Source organism: Chelonia mydas, chromosome 12 (assembly GCF_015237465.2).
Source record: "Chelonia mydas isolate rCheMyd1 chromosome 12, rCheMyd1.pri.v2, whole genome shotgun sequence".
In the NCBI taxonomy this organism is placed as follows: Eukaryota; Metazoa; Chordata; order Testudines; family Cheloniidae; genus Chelonia; species Chelonia mydas.
Window position 1 is genome coordinate 16,915,373 of NC_051252.2, and position 23,556 is coordinate 16,938,928.

Here is a 23,556-nt window from a genome sequence, read left to right on the forward strand (position 1 = left end):
ACCTTGAAGACAACTTTTTAAAATATATGTGCAATTTTGTACACGCATATCATTTGCATGAAACATTTTCTGTGTAGATCTGCTTATGTGCATCTGAACTGAGTGCAAATAGCAGAGGAAGTGGGTGTGCATCTGTAAATTCTGTCACAGGAAAGTGCGTAAAATTCATCCTTGTGCAGAGCACCAGCACAGACCAATGTACATATTTAGTTCTCAGAACTTATGTGAGATATAAATGGTGCATAAGCCTTGCACTCGTTCTCTGCACAGTACTGAATTTCATCCTGGGAGCACAAGTGAATGTTAGTGCAGAGAGACCAGACTGAGGTGCTTTTGAGAATATAGTCTCAATATGGTTTTCCGTAACCCTTATTAGTCTGCTGCAAAGAGATTAAAGCCCAAATGTCCAAAAGTGGACTCTAATTTTGGATGCCCAGGTTTTGACATCTGACAAAATTAGTTACAGCTGTGGATGTAGAGCACCTCCAAAAATCTGACCCTAAGTGTCTCAAAGCTGGGTATCCAAAAGTGGAGGCCACTTTTGGAAATTAGGCTTCAAACTGCTTCTTTGGGGTTTTCATTTCAAAGTACTGTGAAGTTATGTGGCTGTAGGCATATTTTACATGTCAGTCTGTCCTCTCTTATTTAGGAAGGAAAGCAATTAAAAGTATTTCACTGAAACAACAATATCTTCTCTAAATTCCTCTATGACTTTGAATACACCTGTTGAAGGATGCATGCTCCCAGAGATCTCAGAATTCAGCAAATGTCCCTTTCAACAAATTCTAATTTGGAGTACTCTGGTTGGCTACCTGTGCTGGGGGTATGTGTAGCTCATTTGCTTTACACTCTCTCCTTTCCATTGAACTGTCCTACCAGTAATGAGAGAGACAAGGTGGGTGAGTTAACATCTTTTATTGGACCAACTTCTGTTGGTGAAAGAGACACACTTTCAAGTTCCACAGAGCGCAGACCTGAAGAAGAGCTCTGTGGAGAGAGGCAGATGTGGGGCAGGGCCAAATTAACCCATAGGCTAATAAGGCTATCGCCTTAGGCCCTCCTATTTTTAGGTCCACCTTTAGGCCCTCCATTACATATGGAAGTAACAGCTGAGTGACAGTAGCGGGGCCATCGGAAGTTGTTTGTCTTATTAGATATTGTTTTGTACAAATTAATTCATCATAAACATCACCAGCCACACAGGGGAGAAACTTGCCTCATACCTATTCAATTTCCTCACCAAAAATGGGTTTGTCATGGCCAAAGCTATGAAAATGAAAATAATATGAGTGGCAAATATTCAGGGATGCAGGCAAAGATAACAGAGTGCAATGCTTTGGTTGATTACATACCATGCGCTGCCCATGCACTCAACCTTGTTGGCCAGTCTGCCGTGGATTGTTATGTTGAAGCAATTTCTTTTTTTGGATTTGTCCAAGAATTGTACAATTTTTTCTCTGCATCAGCCAGTCATTGGATGATTCCTAGAGATTCACTACCAAAGGGATGCCCAGTGCCCAAATCACTCTCAGGGACATGGTGGAGTGCCAACGCTGAACCTGTGAATGCAGTTGTTCTGGGATACCCCAACATCCTTGAAGCACTAGAGAGCATCAAGGATGATGAATCTCAAAAATCAGCAACAAGAAAAGATGCAAAGATCCTGAGTGATGCAATGTGCACTTTGGAAACTGGTATTTTGTGTGAGGTCTGGAGTGATATACTTCAGCCAATCAACAGGTGCAGGATAGTTTTAACGAGTATGAAATTCAGGGGGCTGCAAGGACTGCTAACTATAAGTATAAGTCAGCCAAACGCTGCAAAAGACAGAAGACATGAGACGATGCAACTGCCCACTCATTCAGTGACAAGAAGGCCTTCACAATCATCAACAAACTGAAGAGTTCATTAGAACATCGGATCTAGGGTTACAAAAATATTGACAAAACCTTTAGTGTACTGACAAATTCTTCGCCTAACATTTCAAGTTCTGAATTCAGTGAAGGTATCAAACGTCTGTGTCAGAAGTATCCAGACAATCTCTCAGTAGATTTTGCTAAAGAATTTCTTCAATCTGTTGAATTCACATCACTCGCAGATATATAGAGAAAAGATGATGAAAGCAAATCTATTTGGATATACCGACTTATCACTGAATCCATTGTGATAGAATATTTCCCAAATGTTGAAACTGCATTATGGCTGTATTTGTCACTAATGATCACTAATTGTAATAGAGAACATTTCTTCTCTCTTCTAAAAAGGATAAAAAATGTCCTCCGATCCACTAAGACTCAAGAGCATCTCAGTGCTTTGTCCCTCTTGAGCACTTAGAATGAAATCGTCAGGTCTTTCAATTACAATGACATCACTCATGACTTTGCCACAGTTTAAGCTAGGGAAAAAAATTGTTTGGTTGAAGAATTGAGTGTAGTGAGAGTAGAATAAAACTGTTAATTTTACATAAATAAATAATATGTAAATATATATGCAGATAAATGTTTGATGACTTCATAAATTTTTTCTTTGTCTCTTTCACCAACAGAAGTTGGTGCAATAAAAGATATTACCTCACCGCCCTTGTCTCTCTCATATCTTGGGACCAACAGAGCTACTACAATAATGCAAGCAACCAGTAATGGCCATACTACTGAACCCAATTGGATCCCTCAGATCCAGCAGAGAAAAGACACACTATGGCCCTGTTGCCATTACTGAGAACTTGTGAACCATTCTGGATTATTGGGCTAATTATAGGTAAGGTAAGATCTTTTATTGGACCAACTTCTATTGGTGGAAGGGACCAGCTTTTGAGCTTCACAGAACTCTTCTTCCAGTCTGGAGACAGTAACCAGAGTAACCAAGCTAAATACAAGGTGGGACAGATTGTTAAGACATGCTGTCTTAAGACAGACATGCTGTAAATGACCACTTAAAATGAAGTGGGCAGTTAAGAATTGGCAGGTAGTAGGGTGTGTTACAAATTGTTGTAATAGCCATAAAACCTGAGTCTATGTTAAGTCCATGGTTTTTAGTGTCCAGGAGAATTGTGAATTTAAGTTCCCAGGTTCATCTTTTGAAGGTGTTGTGCAGGTTTCCATTCATCTGGGAGTGCTATGATGTTTTTGTCTTTTATCATTTTTCTGTGTGAGTTCATTTGAGAGCATAGTGACTGTCTGGTTACACCCACATAGTTGTTGTTGGGGCATTTGATATATTGGGTCAGGTATACCAACTGAAGTTCATTCAATAAAAGATATTATTTCACCTACCTTATCGCAATCATACATATAGTCACTTGGCAGTGGCCATTTAAGCTTTTTCTTTTCCACTCCTAAATAAAAATTGCTAAAAGTACAGTCAGAAAATAACCTGATTATAAGGTTAAAATACACTTAACTGTTAAGGTTACAATAACTGCAGAGCCATTGTCATTTTTTAGAATTGAACTTGAACAAAACATTTTTTGAGATTCTAAAATGTTCAACTAATTTTCTTTCCTTTTTTTTTTGTTACTTATACTTTATAACACAGGGACAGCAATGATATTATTATAGAAAATAACATTTTTTCCCTCCAACTTTCTTGCTTCTAGATAAATATCCCACAAATCTTTGTTCTACAAAGATTCCAGCTCAGTTTTGCAGAGACTCCGGAGGTAGTCCTGATTAGCTACAGACAGGCACCTACACTTTTGAAGATTTATTGTAACCAAGATTTCTATGGCCACAAGGGCCATATTTTTGCCCACGTTAAGTTTTAGGAAAACTCATGCATCAGCAAATTCCAAATGTCGATAAAAATCACAGATTTGATTAAAATTTACTACATCTATACATCATACAAAGTTGTGGCATCTGATCTTTCCCCTTATCTCTTCCTCACCTTCCTCCCCCCCAGCCTCTACTTTTTTAGGGTTTAATCTAGGCCCGATGAAAATCAATGCAAGTTTTGCCATTGACTTCAATGGAACAGGATTTCATTCCTATTTTACACTGCTTCCCCTCCCACAACAGCCCCCATCTTCATTTTCAAAGACTGGGGGACTCTCTACCTCCCTTGGTATCTCTACATTGTTCTTTAGGCGTGAGGATACAGATACAAATCAACTGGTCCACAAAGCCAACCATCATCTTCGCGACCCTCTGAGGATGGGAAGATATGAATGCAATCTTTCCCAAAAACCTGCCAGTCTGGCCAGCATGGGGCTATGGAAACCCAGAGCTATATAGCTATGGAAACCCAGAGTTATAAGGCTGGCCAATTTGACCAGTGCCATGATTTATGACTAAAAAACTGTAAGAATGATCAGTTTTGGCACTGAATTCATAACCATGACAAAGCCACTCAGCTAGTCGTTGCTATGTATACAAGCTACCTATGTTAAGTATGGAATACATAGTATGTATATATTTGAATAGCAAATTTTATATAACTGCAATGTATTAGGTTTGTTTCCTAAGATACGTCCTTGGTAGTCTTCTTTTAATTATTCAGGCAGGGTCAGGCAGTGGAGAAATGGAACACAGTTTGCATTGTAAGGTGGAAATTTCGCAGCATCTGCATCTCTTTATAGTTTTTTCTTTCTTGTATGCACTGTAGACATATACTCATTATTGTTCCAGGAGCCCAGGGGTTCAAGGGGAGTATGAAGAGTCAATTAAATGTTTAAATCTGAAATACTGTTACTGTATTTTAAAATAGTTTCTCTGAGCACACACACACACATACACAAACTTCCTGTTTATGTAAATAATACATAAATCCCCAAAGGCATGGGTAAACTCGAGCAGGCTTTTGATATCAGAAAGTGAGGTAGCACTTTCAGTTGAATATGAAAGAAAAAGTATTTTCAATATGAAAGAAAAAGTACTACAAAGTATATTTAAGTAGAAAAGAACTTAATTTCTATTCGCATTTTTGCCTCTTCTACTGAAATAGAAAACAAAAGAATTCTCAGAGTGTGTCTGGCTAACCTGTAAGGTTTGTCAGCAGCACACAACCCATTTCTCACTTGAGTCCTTTCTACCAGTTCCCTAAATTTACGGTTCAGACTGGAACTGTGGGTTTGTCTGATCTGAGCAGGTGAGACAGTTCTTACTTTGGTGTACACACCTGCCTTATATTGTCTTTTGGATTCCAAGGGTCAGCATTGTGAAAAACAAAAGCCACTGATGGCAGCCACTGCCCAGGCTACTCCTGGTTATACTGCTATTTTTAGCGCCCCAGCTCAAACAAAACTAGCACTTGTCTACCCATGCTGGGAAGCATGCTCCCAGCTACAGTGTAGACTTACCCTGTGGGGCTCAGTGGGCAGCTCTCATCAAGGCTTCCACATCAGAAGAATTATGCGGCACCTCTGACCCAGGGGAGACCTAGAGCATGACAAATTATACACTCCTTGATTGCATTTTCAAAAAATCATAGACCACCATGTTAGGCACTTAGCCATGGTGGTCATCAGTCTTGTAGTCCCAATCTCCAGGAATGCACACATCATCACTCCTAGAGAATCCAGTCAAAATATGGATTTCTTGACATTGCAGAACTTCCTCATTCCCTCTGCCAGCACGAAAGGTGAAAGTAGCTGGGAGGGCCAATTATTTTTGGTTTTGTACTAAGTATGACTTCTTCCTTCTCTCTTTTGACTTTAGACAGTCAATGCTAAGGCAAAACAAAAGCTATTGATGTTCAAATCAACACTTCTAGCTACGGCACTTTGTCCTGAACACTACTACACTAAAAAATTGCTCTTCCTGCTTTCTGCATGCCATTTACACAACAGATCTTGTTTGGGGTGGCATGGAAGTATATTTCCACCAGGAAGGACTGGGTCCCAGGAAGTGAAATCCCTTCCAGAACTCCCTAGAATGAAGGGGGATTGCATATCCTATACCACATTTAAGAATGGCACTGCATGCTTTCCCTTTTGTGCCCAGCCAACTCTATCCAACAATGCATGGGGACATGATGCTGCTTCCTTCCCATCATCATTAGAGTAGCTGGTGACTCCAGGGTACTAGAAAGGAGCAGTTCCCGTTCTCCAAGCATAAGGGAATGTGATTGTCCATGGGAGAAGACCCAGAGAGAAGGCTACTGTGCCCTCCACTCTCCTGTGCACCTGCCCAAAGACCAGGGACAATCTAGCCCTAAATGTGTTTAAACAAGAAATTCCCCAGAAATATCCTCAAAGCTATTTCACTGTCCTCCAAATCCTTCCTTAAAACTCCTCTGGCACTGGCACGGTGTCTATAAAACTCTCCTCAACGGTTAGGCAGCTGGTATGTGTCTCATACTGCCCTGCACGATCTCTTTGTCTTCTTGTGCTCCTCCTCAGTTGTTTGTTGTATCTACCAATTTTCTATAGATTGTCTTAGATTGTAAGCTCTTTTGGGTAGGGACTGTCTCTTTCTTGTATGTTTGTAAACCACCTAGACCCAAGGGGCCCTGGCCCCTAGGTGTTATTGTAATACAAATATTAATAATGTCACATGTACAAACATAACACTTTATGGGTCATCCTATATTTTACAGTTCATAATAAAGAAACTGATTCCTTGACTACAGCTAAAAACAAATTTTAAAAAATCCTATTTTTACAATCACGTAATGTATTTCAGTGTCCCCAGTTCCCATCAGAAGTGGTTAGTTGGGGACAGATTTAACCACTCTTACAATGCATAGTATTACTGTCCATACTCTGCATGTAATCCCATTTATTTCAATGGATCTGCATGTGTAGTCAGGCACTACTCAAGGTAAGTAAGAAGTGGCAGAATCTGGTGCTTATTAATTTATTAAAATATATACTTGACCAACTAACATGTAGTAACTGAAGTTAGAGTCAAGTTGGATAAGCTGAGTACACATATTCAGGAGGTAATATTCAGACTCTAGTCCTGAACTGAAATACTTAATATCCATATTACTTGATTACATGAAAATTTTAGGACTTGAATCAATTTAAACCTAACTTGCTGTGAACATCTTAGTAGCTACATGCTGGGACTGTCTCACAACCTAATCTTATCTTTGGTAATACACTTAATTTCACGTATCAGTCTATAATTTTCATGATATAGCAAAGCATGGATCTATGCTGTGTATAGCTGAAAGGAAAGATCTAGCATGTTATAGATGATCTGACGTAAGTGGAGATGGCACAAACCTTTACATTTTCATTTGCAAGCACAAATAATGAAAATAATTACAATAAACCTAGGGTTCTTTCTTTAATTGACACAGTCAGATGTCAAACAAATAGAAAATACTCAGTAGGTTCCATAATCAGTAATGTACTCCTTGTTTTCTTAGTTGGAAAATGGTCCATAAATTGTTCATGTACTGGATATGTTGCTCGTATTGACACTGGAATCATTTAATTCAATAAGCATATTTTCCTTTTCTGGGATTCAAGGTAATGCAATGTGTGTCTTCACTGTTGCCATGGTTTCATTTGTTTGTTTTTAGTTTTATGTAGGTACAGTATTTCAGACCTGCAGCAGCCAGTTATATTTAAAGATTTTTCTATTATCTGTTTGGGAACAAGAAAGCAAAGAACATTGCTATTTAGCTGACATTCTTTGTGATAGCAAATCAACCAATTGAGGAGACTTTACTCTAAATCCAATAAGTGTATAACCTTTTAGGTGTATGGTAATTACACTCCATATGTCATTAATTTCTTATATGCCATCCATCAAACAGTGAGCTGCTATTAGCAGTGCAAAGTGTCGACATCTATTTCTTTCAAGTCTTATAAATAGGAAACTATCAAGGTTAACTAATGTTTAGGAAATACTGTTTCTGAGTTCATGACCAAATATAAGCCCTAAGCGTCAGAAGATTTAGAGGGATGGAACTCTACTCCCTCTTTAGGGAAGAAGGAGAAAACCCATCTCTGGCCAGCTTCATTTACATGAATTAGTGTTGCTTACCCATAATTCCCCCTACTGGTGATTGCTTTGGTTGGAATTTGTTTGTTTCGATTGTATAAATGACAACAGATTAAGACTATTACTGTACTCATGAAACAGAATAGGAATTGTGCAGGATATGTCCTGGAGTGGGTGGGTAACCCTGACTTATGAGTCGCATACTTTGGTTTAGTAACAGTAACAAAACTTACAGTCAACAGAGAAGAAAAGGCTCTATCCTATAATCAGAAGCACTTTCCCAAGAGCAGGGACTCGGTGCAAAGGTCTTGTTTTGCTCTGTGTTCCTCACGCAGAGATTCTGTTCCCTGTGTGGAGTGTATCTGTGGGATTGGACCACACTGAGTCAGTGATGTTGTGGAGCTGATTTCACAGCAAGACTGGCCTGGCCTAGTGCCCTAGAGTTGACTTTGCAGGCCTGACCTGTCCAGCAGTGATGCAGAGCTGACTGCAGTGATGCGACAGACAGTGGTAGAGCAGGGCTGGTTCCACAGTTGACTCCTATCAGTCCAGCAGAAACAGAACTGATATAGAACTGGACCAGGCAGCTGCACATTGGAGTGGGACCTGGCAAAGTGGTTCTTGCTGGATTGGAGCAGACTGGGAGAGGAGAACTACCTCTTGATATACTACAGAGACTAACTGGACCAGTGAATGGAGTAGTAAGTGGGTGGAGGTTGTGGTGGGACTAAGAGTGCTGAACCTTCATCAGACTGAGGGGTTGACCAAACTATATGTAAATATATAGAGAGCTTTCATGTTGCTTTGATTTCCCCTCCCCCCTCACACACACACTTTTCCCCAAATAAAAAGATACTTCTGGTTCCGTGTTCCCAAGGAGTCTGAGAGTATGTCTACACTGAAATAAAACACCTGCGACTGGCCCATATCAACTGGCTCAGGCTGTGAGGCTATAATAAAATTGCAGTGTAGACGGTCAGGCTCAGCTGAAGCCCAAGCCATCACAGGATCCCAAAGCTTGGGCTTAAGCCCGAGCCCAAATGTCTACTCTGCAATTTTATAGCCCACAGCCAGAGCCAGCTGATGCAGACCAGTCACGGGTGTTTTACTGCAGAGTAGACAGACTCTGAGTGTAAGGGTGACCAGGGAGATTTTATTTTAATTTCCCAGAGCCAGAAGTAAGAGTGGACATTGGCACCTGGCACTGATTAACATGTGTGTGATGTTACAGCCCATATTCTTCATAGAAATATGGTTATGATATGAAAATGGTATAACTAAGAGATACTTTATGCAAGATGGCTTGTGTAAGATGTCATTGGAAAGGTTATGATTTACTGAATGTGATTATCCTATTTGTATGCCTGTATCATTTCTGTATCTAAAGTTAGGAATATTGACTATGTAACAATTATAACTGTGTGTGTACTTCGGGGGAACGCCCACCAAACAGTAGGCAATCCTCCTGAATGACCCATTTAAGAAGGACAATAGAATTATGAAGATACTAATCTCTCTCCTCCCTGAGAGATGCCCCGGGACATAGCTGTGACACTACAAGGTCAGGTGATAATGTCACCTGATGCAAAATATCCCCTTGGTACTTTTCCACCGTAGGGGGTAGGGATCAAACAAAGGATTCCTGCCTTAGTTAAATCCTTTTTAAGGGCTGGGGATAGAGTTGATCTAGACTTTCCTTCATTGCCTATCCAAGAAGAAGGACTGCTGAAAGAACCTGAAGGGACAAAGGAACTAACCTGAAGGGAAAGGCAGGGGTGAGTCCAGACTGAGACCAGGGTCCAGTCTGTAAGAAGAAATAACTGGACCTCTGAGCTACAGAAACTCTGCATCCTACTTAATTCAACATTTAGGGTGAGAAATTGAATTTTGTAACCTGTTTCTTTAGTGAATCAAGCTTAGTTTACGTGATTTGTTTTATCTGCTTAGTAATCTGCTTTGTTCTGTTTGCTATCCCTTTTTAATCATTTAAAATCTTTTTTAGTTAATAAACTTATTTCTTATTTATAACATAACCCAGTTTGTTCAATTAATATCTGCGGGGGCCAAGAAGCTGTGCATATCTCTCTTCACATTGAGGGAGAGGGCAAATTTTTATGAACTTGCACTGTGCAGATCTTTCTATACAGTGCAAGACCATATTATTTTGGGTTTATTCCCCAAAAGGGGTGTGCATGTGAGTGCTGGGTGAATCCTCTCACACAGAGCTGACTTCAATCTGTGTCTGCAGCTGGGTGTGGTCCTACCTGTGTGTGTGTGCGCGCTGCAAGACGCTGAAGAGCCTAATTCAGCAAAACAGGGAGAAGGAATCCAGGCTGGTGGAGCACGAGGGGCTCAGTGGAAACTCCAGTACATACAGTGGCATCCCAAAAGGGGGGGTTCAACCCATCACAATGTGTTTCACTTTTTCTACTGAGCCATGACTATTGTACAGAGTGTGTGATACATTTTGATAGGGACTGGAAGATAGGGGCTGACTCAGAGCTGGGGATGAGAGGTTTGGGGTGCAGGAAGGGGCTCTGGGTTTGGGGGGGCTCAGGGCTGGGGCAGGGGATTGGCACATAGGGTTGGGGTGCGGGCTTGCTTTGTGCAGCTCCCGGTCAGCGGTGCAGAGGAGGTGCAGAGGCAGGCTTCCTGCCTGTCCTGGCACCCTGGACCAAGCTGTGCCCTGGTGGAGCACCCCCCTCAGCTCCCATTGGCCAATTCCTGGCCAATAGGAGTGCGCAGCCTGTGCTCGGGCCGGGGACAGCACGCAGAGTCCTGTAGCCCCCCCACCTACGAGCCGGACCTGCTGCTGGCCACTTCCGGGGTGCAGTGTGGTGTCGGTATAGGTAGGGACTAGCCTGCCTTAGCTGGGCAGCACTGCCGACGGGACTTTTAATGGCCTGATCGGTGGTGCTGATTAGAGCCATTGTGATCCAGTCCCTTCCATTCCGTGACCCAGTTCTGGGTTGCGACCCATGGTTTGAAAACCACTGCAATAGATAGTACACATATCCCAGGATCCCTGGGCAGGGGTGAAAGTAAGTTAGAGGAGTTACCGGTACGCCGGAGTCCTGTGCAGGGGGCGTGGCCTCAACTGGAAGAGTCGTGGCCTCAAATCCCCAGGCCCTTTAAATCTTGATTTAAAGGGCCAGGTCTCCAGCTTTGGTAGTGGCGACTGGGAGCCCACGGCCCTTTAAATCACCCCCGAGCTACCAGCTGCAGAGGTGGCTGGGAGCCCCGGGGCTCGGGGGCGAATTAAAGGGCCCAGGGCTCCAGCTGCCACTACCCGCAGCGGAGCCCTGGGCCCTTTAAATCACTGAGGAGCCCTGGGGGCTCCCGGCTGCCACCGCTACCCCGGGGCTCTGGGGTCTGGCAGAGCTTTAAAGCGGTGGTAGCAGCTGCCGGAGCCCCGAGCCCTTTAAATCCCCGCCTGAGCCCTGCTGCCCGAGCCCTGGGGTAGCGGTAGCCAGGCTCCACCGGGGATTTAAAGGGCTCCAGAGTTCCAGCCACCGCTACTGCCCCGGGGCCCTTTAAATCCCCTCCGGAGCCCCGCCGCCGCTACCACAGGGCTTTGGCAGCAGGGCTCAGGGGGGGAATTTAAAGGGCCCCGGGGCAGTAGTGGCGGGCTGGAGCTCCGGGGCCCTTTAAATCCCGGCCTAAGCCCTGCTGCCCGAGCCCTTGGGTAGAGGCGGCGGGGCTCTGGCGGGGATTTAAAGGGCCCCGGGGCAGTAGCGGCAGCTGGAACTCCGGGGCCCTTTAAATCCCCGCCACAGCCCCGCCGCCGCTACCCCAGGGCTTTAAATTGCCCTCTCGGAAAGCCGGTCCTGATACGGCACACCATCTCTTACTGGTACACCGTACCGGAGCGTACTGGCTTACTTTCACCTCTGTCCCTGGGGCATGTCTTACATTGTGCACGCTGATCAGCTTAACAAATGTTTGCCTGCGCATGATCAGTTTTCAAAAGACTCCAAACTTTCTTAGAACAAAACTGTTTTTTTTCCCCCAAACTAAACAAAAGCACTCATCCTCTCAGAAGACTATTTCCACATCAAGTTTCATTACTTCGCCATTTTTGCTGCAGGCCTAAGTGTAGTTAGATTATTATAAAATGTGATTTTTTTTATCCTCCTGATCTTGGATTATATGAAGGATTTTACTTATGCTTCTAGCAAAAACATCATCTGCAGACAAAACACAAGCATTCCAAACTGTGAACATTTCCAGAAGTTATAAGCATATGAAGACAGAGTTTATAATGGAACCTGTTATGCTACAACCTGCTGTCATAACTGTGTGTTACTATAGTAACTTGTGGATTAAGAACCTCTTCCCAGTTGTGTACTATGCACATAAGGTTGGGACAGAAAATATTTTCAGGCTTTACGTAGGTTGAGGAGAAGCTGTTGATCTCATTTTCTGGGGCCCAGTCTCACCCATTTTGATTCCTCTCAAATCTTTTATTTGCAAAAGTATGAATCAGGATAAAGAAGAGATGGGGAAAGAGAGTGTGGAAGATGGAGAGGAAATGGGGTGGGTAAGGAACATGGTAAAAGTTTAGCATTATCATCTCCCTCATCTCTTCTACATTCTAGCCCTTGTCATTCCACCACCTAAATGTTTATAAATCCAATTCAAAAACCTGCAGAATCAGATTTCTGTCACGTGTCCTTCATCTCACTTCTCTCCCACATTTCCTGATGTTTCTGTCATCTGTTGTTTTTCAGTTGTTGTTAAATGCTTTGCTGAACTGGGGCCTTAGACTGTAAGAGCCTTAGTGCAGGGATCTAAGTTCTAGAGATATCGTCTGTGAAGAGCCTCGTACATGTATGGGTACACTAAATAAAATCATCTCTCTCTCCTTCCCAACCTTTCAGAACAGCCAAGCAAGCCAGTTTTTCAAAATATTAACAGCAACTGCTGGGAAACCCACCCCAATATTATGGGAAGCGAACTACCATACTTAAGATCGTGTAGATTGATAAATTACTAGAAATTCAGGGTTTGGACAATGAAAGCTAGAATTACTCAATGCCAGAAGCACTTTGAGGGTAGATGGGCCATAGCAGACCAATTATTTACTATATGTGAGAATAACAGTAATGCAGCTTCAATCTTGAGTGATATCTCTTCCAAGGATCTGTCTATACACTTAAATTATATTCTATGTGCTTAACAGATAACGTTTTTACACCCATAACTCCCATCATTTGTGTGCCAATTGATACTCAACAGCTATATAGTTTCAAGCCACTGTTCCAAATGTAAAGCTGTGTTCTACACTAACTGATATTTAGAGCCTACATAATTATTGAACTATTTAGGAGACACTATTTCTAAGCTCATGTCTAAATACAGAAATTTCAAATACTGGCATCACTTAATGTATACCAACTTGCATATACACCTGTGTCCCTATTTGTAGATTGTATACCATATTTGGCAGTCCCTGTAAATTATCTTCTGAAATACAAATAAATGGTTTTAAGAGAAGACAATAACTCTCTTCTTTCTCATATTTTCTTTAATGCAGCAGCACTGTAAAGACTTTCAAGATGAACTGAAAGCATTTTCTATTCCTTATAATTAAGGCTAATTATGTGTCGCCCCCATGTGTCGCCCATTGCTGGAACCCTGAGGAGGGGCCCCTCGGGAGTCTGTCACCGGAATCTTGCAGGGGGCTCTCTGTCGCTGGAAGCCTGCCAGGGCTCCACTGGCTGCCAGCACCGGAGTCCCGCAGCCTCTGGGGCTAAAGCAGAGAATGTCAAGGAAGTCTCTGGAAGTCACGGATTCCGTTACTTCCATGACCTCCTTGACATAAACTAGCCTTATTTATAAGCTGTCTGATAAGGATATCTATACAGGTATTAATTTTATGGAATCAATGCAACAAAATTCAAATTAATGTATAAAGTGACATATCCTGATTGCCTGCTGCATTATGCTTTGCAATCAGTGCTTCTCTGGTGACTGTATGTTTAGCTCAGAGAAAATCTTTAAGATGTACATTTTCCATCCAAAATTGTTTAAAATGATTTTTGGCTATTTTTAATTGCCTGATTTCCTTTTCCTCTTCCTTTTCTCGGTTCCCAACCACTTCCTCACCAATCAGCTATTAGCATGGGTCCTGATTACCCACTGCTTTGCACCGTGTGTAGTTGTGTGCACCTGTGAAAAGTGGATGCAAAACTACCAAATCAGAATGGCAGCATTTCATAAACACTTTGCACAAGTGAAAATGAAAACACAAGTTTCAAGGAAGTAGAAAAAAATGAAACCTATCATAAGCATGAGAGAACTTTTTCCTAACATGAGTTTCCTGCTCAAAATTCCCCCCAAAATAGAATGAAGAAATCTTGTGAATTAAAAAAAAAAGTTAATATTTCAGGGTATTTTTGAATTTTTCTTCCTGATTCTGCTGTTCAAATTTCTGCATGCCTGCAAAACAGAAGGTCTGATTCTGTAAGGTGTTGAGTGCCTGCAATGCCCACTTTACTTAACGCGGCTTCTCCTGGTAGCAAGCATTGTACTCAGTAGTAAAGCTTGGTGGGCCATTATTTCTTGTTTATACAGTAGGAATCTACCTTGAAAGTAAATCTTTGTTTTGGCTGTATCTTGTAGTTTTACTAGTAATATAAACCTGAAGCTGTGTTGTCTGGGAATTATGAAGCAGTGTGGCTTGTCTTGCACATATGTAAAACTTCACTTTCACAATGTAGAATATGCATGTTCACAAAGACTATTATTTTCTGGAGAAAAATGTAACGTGTCTTAGGCTGTCAGACAACAGACTTTTTCAACCTGCATCTGCACAGACAACATTTAAAGTTGCCAGAATATTAGAAGTTTCTGAAATTCCTTTTCTCAGAGCAACCTAAGAGCACAAATATTTTTTAAAAAAACAACCTCAACATTTACATGCTATTTTTCCATTACTTTGTAGATTTTTTCCTCTTAAATGTTGGCATCACAAGGAAAAAAGAAAATTCTATTTTGCTTTGACAACAAAATATCACAATGCATTTTTATTCTTGTGTTTTACTTCTTGTGTCATTGATCAATAGACCAAAATGCCATACCTCCATCAAGGCTACAAAGTTTGATTGCACAAGCTGTCTCAGCCCGTTGGAGCTTATCTGTTATATCTCAGACTCCTAGAAATGTCACAATGGAGAAGAGCCTAAACCAACATATGTCAGCCTTCCTGTCAGATGAACAGGGGTTCTGAATGAGGGTCATTTTGGCATTCTCTATCCATCACACCCGATTGGTGCACCAATTCATTTCAGGGCAAACAGAAGAAATAAAAGACTTTGTAGGCCACTGCTAAGTATGGAATCAGCTAGTGACATTACTACACTGAGCAGTAGCATGGCTCAACTGCTATCCTCTGATGCTGGTAGATATTAGTTTATATCAGTTTACTTTATATAATTAAACTACTTGGTTCCAAATCTAACACTCAGAAAAACTGAAAACCAAAAGTAGTTTTTCACTTCTCTTGTCATACTTCCAGATATTTTTTAAAGTGTCAGGTGAGTTGTATATCAAGGGTAGCAAATTCCACACCATATGGGCAGCATAACGAAGGCACAAGTTCCTTGCCTTAAAACTCAGTGGTGGGATCTCTAACAGTTGAATAGTGTTGGGACACACGCAAGGCAAAAGAGGAGCCTACACTATCAAGGGCTTTAAAAACCAGCAATGTCAGCTTGATTCAAATCCACCACTTTAACAGGAGCCAACATATAAAAACCCAGGGCAGATGTAATATGATCATATGGTTGCTTAAATCAGTGAGCAAACATTCTACTGCATTCGGAACAAGCTTCATGTTATGGAAAAGCCCTGCTGAATGCCCTACTAAGAGGGAATTATAGTATCAAACCTCTTGGCCACAATGGGTTGTGTTGTGATTCCATGGTTGCTGAAGGATAAAGAAGGGCAAGTGTCTTGTACAGCATCGAGCATGCTGTCAGTGCTGGCCAAATAGCAAATAACAACTTTCCCTCAACTATTTTACATAGGAAGGGTCACGTTCAGTGCCCTATCCTCAAGGAAGCAAAGATAGTCTTTCGGAACTGAAATATTTTAAAAATAATGTAACATGTTTGAGGGAGCCCCTTGAAAAAGCTTCAGGCTATGCATTCATGAAAGCTTATGCAAATTCTCATTGACTTCAGTGAGTTTTTTGATCAGGGTCATATTCCTGGCAAGATGAGATGCTTCTCAGAACACTACGTCATACTTACCATCTGAGTTCTGATGGGTAGTAGTTAGCTTCCTTTCTGCATATTTTAAGTCTTGAGCCATAAGTACTTTATGCATGCTAAGCTCCCACTGATTTCAATGGCAGATATGCACATAGAAGGCTGCAGGCCTGAGTCCATTCATGTTTTGTATTTCATATTTTGATTGTTACACCATGCAGTTTGAGTCTACTATGCTAAGCATGAGTGAGTACAGCCCATAACTTCACACTAGTACTGTTTAGTGCAATAAAACTCTTGTCAGACCACTCTATAAGTAACATTTCTGCCATTCTACAGCATGTATATGATTTACTCATGTTTATTTGAATAAATGCACAGTTCACAGCATCTTCATCCACTTTCTTGGTGAGACTTTAAATCAGAATTTAAGAAATATTCTCTTACTAATTTGCTTGAAAGTAGTATTTCATGTAGCCTACTCAGAAAAGGTATATTCTCCAAACTTATAGTATGATCGCTTAAAAAAATAACAAAAATCAATGGTCTTTCAAGAAAATTAACTATTGTAAAGTTTTCTTCTTTGAAGATCAAGGACTTATTTATCTCTGCTGTTTCCTTGTAGAGATAAATTAATTTAGTTGCTTAAAAAAAGGCTTTTCGCTTAGTGTGGAGAGTGTACCCAATTCTTTGTTGTTTTTCTATTATGCCACAAAATAAGCATCTTTTTTCCTTTTCTGCATTGTTATGCTTAATTGGACTTCCAGAAGTAACTTATCTGAAGGCAGTGAAATTGAATAGCTCAACTTCTTCCAATGGGTTAAATCTATGAGGTCTTCAGTGCAGTAGATGAATCTTTTTGGTAATTTTAATGCTCTTTAATTCAGCAGAAGCTAATAGGGGTTGCATCTTCATATTAAACTAGTCAGTGAGGTAAGACTTTGACAATTGAATATTTCAAATATAAAAAGGATTTACAGGGAACAGTGCCCTGTGTACATACTCAGGTGGCTAGCCCAGGCTGCCACAGTGTCACTGCTATTTTTAGCAACCTAGTTCAATCAAAGCAAGCAGGCATGCCTACATGTATTGCAATCTCACCTTCCAACTGCAGTGTAAACATACCCAAAGTAAAATGTGATGTTCTTTTAAATACATAGAATGTTGGGATAAGAAGGCAGCAAGGAGGGGCATTGTGCTAATCTGTAAGATTGATCCTGCGACTAAAGCAGAAGATTGGGAGTCAAAATGTGCATTCTATTCTTGGCTCTGCCCAGACTCAATCTACGACCTCAGGCAAGCCACTTGGAGCTTGATTTCAAAAGGGTCACCAACCTAGTTTCTTATTTTCCAGACACAAATAATTATGAATGTAATTTAGACACCTAGCTACCTGATTTCTGCAAATGATGTAGACATCTAAATTACTTCATGATTCATGCCCATAAAATCTCATTTGCAAAATGGAGTGCACCTTTTAGATATTCAGAGTAGACCCTTAAACATTTTGTGCCTCAGTTTCCTTATCTATAAAAGATTAATCTTACTTAGCATTGATATAGTTTTCACAAAGGATCTCAAAGTACTCAAAAGCCAGAAAACATTATTGTCACAGATGAGGAAATTTAGGTGCAGGGAGGTTAAGTGACTTGACCAATTACACAATAAGTCAGTGGTATGCAGGTCTGGCTGCCATTCCCACACTGTTTCCACTGCACCATAGAATAGAACTTTCCTGCCAGACAGGATGGTTATGAGACTTAGCCCATTAATGTTTCTAAAGTGCACTGAGATCCTCAGGTGGATTGTATTATTGTTCTTAAGGAAATACTCTTTATGGGAAGGAGATGGTGAAGAGTAATAATGTCCCTCACTTTTTCTTCCTTTCCTTTAATTTATTTAAGAATTCTGATCCTGGTAAACTTTCTTGTCTCTGCTAGGTAAATAAGCAGGTAGCAGCAGATTTGTGGTCAGAAAGCTTTGTCTGTATTCTCAGTGGACTGGCTGGCTATGGACTATTTATTCAGCATGTACAGCACTTCCCCAGAGAAATTTGGAAAGAAATGGGCTCCTTATGTGGACACACATTTAAATGCAAATTAAGGTTTTTGGAGTCAAATTCAGGCTGTATTTGTGGGAAACAGAGGTGGTGACACCCCACCCTTTCCCAAAGGAGTCCACTATCACCTTGTAGATGCACTGTTATCTTGTCTGAGACAGGCCTATGTATATACATCTTAAACATTCTATTCCTGCTAACAGTAGGAATAATTTTTTGTGGGAGGAGGGGAGGCTGTGTGAAGCTATTTCCACCCTAAATTAAGACATACAGGATGGGACTACTCACAGTTGTGTAACGTTAAGCATGAGTGTAAATCTTTGCAGGATTAGGGCCTAAGAAACCACAAACTAATCATAGATTGGAGAACTGAGAATATTTTATTTCATTAAAGCTGTCAGTGCTCTGAAGCCTCTACCATATTTTTGCCAGTAAAATATCAAAGGTGATTTGGGACAAATGATCTGTGTTTGGTCAAAGTATCTGCTCTGAGAGTTTAAAAATTGTTTCCATGCCTTCTGTGTTAGAGCCGGATTCTTCAATTTGCTCTGCTGGTGTAGGGGCTGGTCCATGGACTTCCTGATGCAGGATCCAACCCTTATTTGATATCTTTCTGATTTTGAAGGCTCAGGAGGACATGAGGGCCTGCTCAGTTCTCCTAATAACTCAACAAGAAGCATCCCCTCATACAAACCAGGGATTGGTTTTACAGGGAAAAATATGCTAATATTTTTAGAAAAATTCTATTGTAATCTTTTATCAGAATTATAATGTTGTTCTGATACAAGAATTCTCTTTTATATTTCTGTGATGACTATACAATGTCCAGGATAGAACGTATTAACATATAAATATATTATTCATGAAAAAACTAAATAAAAAAGGCACAGAAAGCACATCCAGTGTAACTTGCTGTGATAGTGCTGAAAGATCACTACAACAGTTGGGGGCGGCGGTGGGGAGAATGATGGAAGTATGTTGTTTTTGCTCTTTGTTTTCAGAAAGTTTTACAATTAGTGTTGGGGCACGCTGGACACTGATTTCATTTCACAATATCGCACATAAGAGCGAGCTGAACTCCTCTCAGTGTATAACCAACCTCAAGCTACCTCGACAACAAGATACCAATAACCCTGTAATTTCAATTGCTCGCTCTTTTTTATGTGTTCTGTATCTCAGTGAAGTCTCATCTCTCCAGCCCACTGCCATAGGCTAATAGTCTGTAACAAAGCTCACCCTCAAAAATGTCAGTTATAATGAAAAAAGCAAGATCACAGATGAGAAAGTTGGCCTTAGCTAAATCCTATGGGCCCTACTTGCAGGTTCTGAAGTTTCTTCTGTTTCATCCACTAAACCTGAATTAGGAGGATGTGTTAAATTGGATCACCACAGCTTCTTTGTCCCATATCACTCATTACCCATCAAAGGACAATGGACAAAGGACAATGAACTCCCAAAGAATGCAAAAATGCCACTGTCAGCTGCCAAGCTGAGTAAACACCGTCCCCAGCACTGCAAAGCAGGAATTGAGTAGTTTGCCTTTTAACACTGGATGAACTATCAAAATATCACTGAATGCTGGGCAGCAAGCAATAATCAGAGAACTTGTAACAGCGGATCCCACTCAATCCACTTCACTCTGTTCCAGCCCAAACGGTTTGTCATCTAGGGCCCCATTTCACCATTGCCTTATACCTTGGGCAGTCATTTACAACAGTGTAAAGAGGATGTAAATACTACTGGTTTCATATGGTAACATTTTAAACTGTTATACATGACTATGCAAGAGACAGGACAAGGTAGAATCTAGCTTTAGACATAGCAAGGAAAGGTGAGATGCACTGGTGGCTCAGGCTCAAATTGGGATAATGAGAATAAGGAACCTCTTTTTTTGAGGGGTGGTTATTATAATAATTATCACTATTGATCACAGTCAACTTTCTCCCTCTCTCTGAAAATATAGTGTTTAATCCCTAAAGAAATCTAGGTAACAACTGATTAGTTAGCTGTATTTGTGCTGCTTCCTACTGCATCTCTCTGCAGCACATACCATTTCTTAAGCTCATTATGGTTTGTGAAGGAAGTAGAAGACGAGGGGTGGGAGGGGGAAATTCCAAAAGACAGAGAAAAAGCCTGGTTTTCCTTAGCTCTAAATAGGCGCCTGTTGTATACATTTAGATACGTTTAATAGCAATTTTAGAGATAGTTAAACAAGTGAGCATCAACACCCAATGTCCCATGAACTTGGTAAAGCAGGGCTATGCATATTGGGTTCCTCTACTTTCAGTACATCCCACTTTTATTCCAAAAAAGTGCTATTTCTTAATATTTAAACCATGAAATGTTGTTTGATCTGTCAACAGCCCATCCCACAACACTGAGCTACAAGCATGGGGCTTTGTGAATGCTGCTTGGGGACACCCAGGATGTTCAGAGTAGTACCAGGTTTCTGAGTTATTTTATATACTTCTGTAAGTCCCTTTTCAGCTGACTGCACCATCACTGCATTGCTTTAGTGGGACTACAATGCTGATACACCCTTCGAATATTTCAGTCTGACAACTTTTCCCATTAGAATTTTACTAACTACTCCGTCACATACCTACATCTTCCATCTCCTGGGGGACTAAGGAAAAGTCTACACCGCAGCTGTGAGGTGCTTCCCAGCTTGAACAGACAGATACGCACTAGTTCTGCTTGAGCTAGTGTGCTCAGAATAGCAGTGTAGTGACGGCTTGGGCTAGCCACCCAGTACATTCCCAAAGAGTCCAGGTGGGTTTATACTCAGGTGGCTAGGCCAAGCTGTCGCCCATGCCACTGCTGGCTACACTGCTATTTTTATGCACTAGCCTAAGCAGAACTAGTGTGTGTCTGTATACCTGAGCTGGGAAGCATGATCCAAATGGCAGTACCCTATATGAAACCAGTCTTCTTGTCCACAAATAATACATTCCAAATTGTGCAACAGTGGGAATGATTCCTGCTTTGTGACTAAATCACTAGACATCCAGGGGCTGAGTCTAATCATACTTACACTGGTTTTACACAGAACTTCACTGGAGTTACTCATAAATTTACACCAGTGTGAAAATGGTAACATATTCTAATGTGCAATTTAGTACATCACTGATGAACTTAGCCCAATCACTCTTTAAGGTTCTAAATGATAGTGTAAGCTAGTGTTAAAGAGATACTGTAAACATAAAAATCTGTGAACAAGTTTCTTTAAATAAAATAACAGATCCCCTTCATTAATTTTCTGGAGGTCACATATTCTGAACCAGAATTCTGGAGGTCTTTGGAACTAATTTGAGTGTGGAGATCTGGAAATCTCTATGAAACTCTCATGGCATCCAGCTAACGCCAAACTTTTGGGTTTTGTTGTTTATGTAGCGCATTCATCTATGCAGTTAAGACATTAAAAAAATCATTTAAAGGCCTAATCCATAGCTGGTGTAAATCAACATAGCGACACCAATAGCTAAGAGGTTGGCTATAATTTTTCTTTAAAAATACAAATGCTGATGAATGGCAAGTGTGACAAAGTTCCTCCTCTACCTTGGTGGGTCTTACGCTTATTGGCGGATTTGCTCGCCTTGGAGCGTCACGGCAGCCCTCAGTTTCGCCGTTTTTTGTGAACCCACAGTCCAGGTCAACTCATCCTGTGTCTGACCAGGAGTTGGGAGGTTTGGGGGGAACCCGGGCCCGCCCTCTACTCTGAGTTCCAGCCTAAGGCCCTGTGGAATGCAGCTGTCTAGAGTGCCTCCTGGAACAGCTATGCGACAGCTACAACTCCCTGGGCTACTTCCCCATGGCCTCCTCCCAACACCTTCTTTATCCTCATCATAGGACTTTCCTCCTGGTGTCTGATAATGCTTGTACTCCTCAGTCCTCCAACAGTCCGTGTTTCTCACTCTCAGCTCCTAGAGCCTCTTGCTCCTAGGTCCTTACACGCGCACCACAAACTGAAGTGATCTCCTTTTTAAATCCAGGTGCCCTGATTAGCCTGCCTTAATTGATTCTAACAGCTTCTTGATTGGCTGCAGGTGTTCTAATCAGCCTGTCTGTCTTGATTGTCTCCAAAAGGTTCCTGATTGTTCTGGAACCTTCCCTGTTACCTCACCCAGGCAAAAGGGACCTACTAACCTGGGGCTAATATATCTGCCTTCTATTACTCTACTGTAGCCATCTGGCGCGACCCTGTCACACAAGACAAAGGAAACCATTTCTAGGATTCTCATATTATCAACAGGAAAGGGAAAGTATGCACAATACAAGTTTTCCATGCACTGTACCACCTCTATTCGGCAGACACTATTTCTAGGGATGAAAAAGTAATTCAGTATCCATATCCATTTGGTCCTTGACCTCTGTACTAAGAGTCTACCAACAATGTCTCAGTTAGAGCCAATTGTATTGGGAGTATTTGAGACGTGAACATTTGGCCAAAAAAATAAAAAAATGAAATGAGGCCAAATAGCTTCCATATAGCAATAACTGTCCAGTTATAACTAATGTAAGCCAGATTCTAACCAGTGACCTGAAGATGAACAGCCCAGATCCTATTTCATGAGTTCCTTGATTTCAGACTTTCTAAACCTTGCAACCACTGAGAAAGCCCACAGAAGTGGACCTGTAGCCCAATATCCTCCTTAGTCTGTAAGCTCCGCAGTTTTTTTTTTTTTTTTTTTACAAAGCAAGAATGACACATTTTGAACTGGAGCAAACCTCCCCTCTCTACAGGTGTGCTATTCTGAAAATAAGTTTGATTTAAAATGTTCAACTGGCATGCCATTGTATTAATTATGTTTTGGCACAAATCAATGTGCCATGTTAACTGACTAAGTAACATGCCTCTGGTGTAAATTTGATGGTTTTCTATGTTATATTTGCTATTTCAGTGGGTTGTTAAATGTCAAGTGAATGTTTTGTGCTGCCTTTAGACCTCACCAAAAGCCTTTCCCAAGATATCCCAAAGATAAGAGTTCCTGGCCCTCATTCACATCACTCCTTTGTACCAGAATATATAGCTGGTAGCAATCTGATTTCAGTTTAAATTCCTCCCCGTCTTCCCAGCAGAGCTCTGTAAAAGCAATCTGCAGCTGGGACTGGGTTTTGTTACCTCCCCCCATTTCCTTCCTTGCCTCTGCCCATACTCAAGGCCCTCCCCAAATAATAACAGCCTGTAACATTATCAGATCTGACTCCATCCCTTGATGTTGCTCTAATGACTCTTGTATGTGGTTGAGCAATTCCCTCAGCCTTTGCCTCCCACCAGAGAGCAGGGATCAGGAGGTAGGATGTACAATTAGAGTTGAAGTGAAAGTCTGTATACAAATCTTGAGGAGCGAGGGGTTCCTGATTGAAAAGTATATGGGGAGGTGCAGTA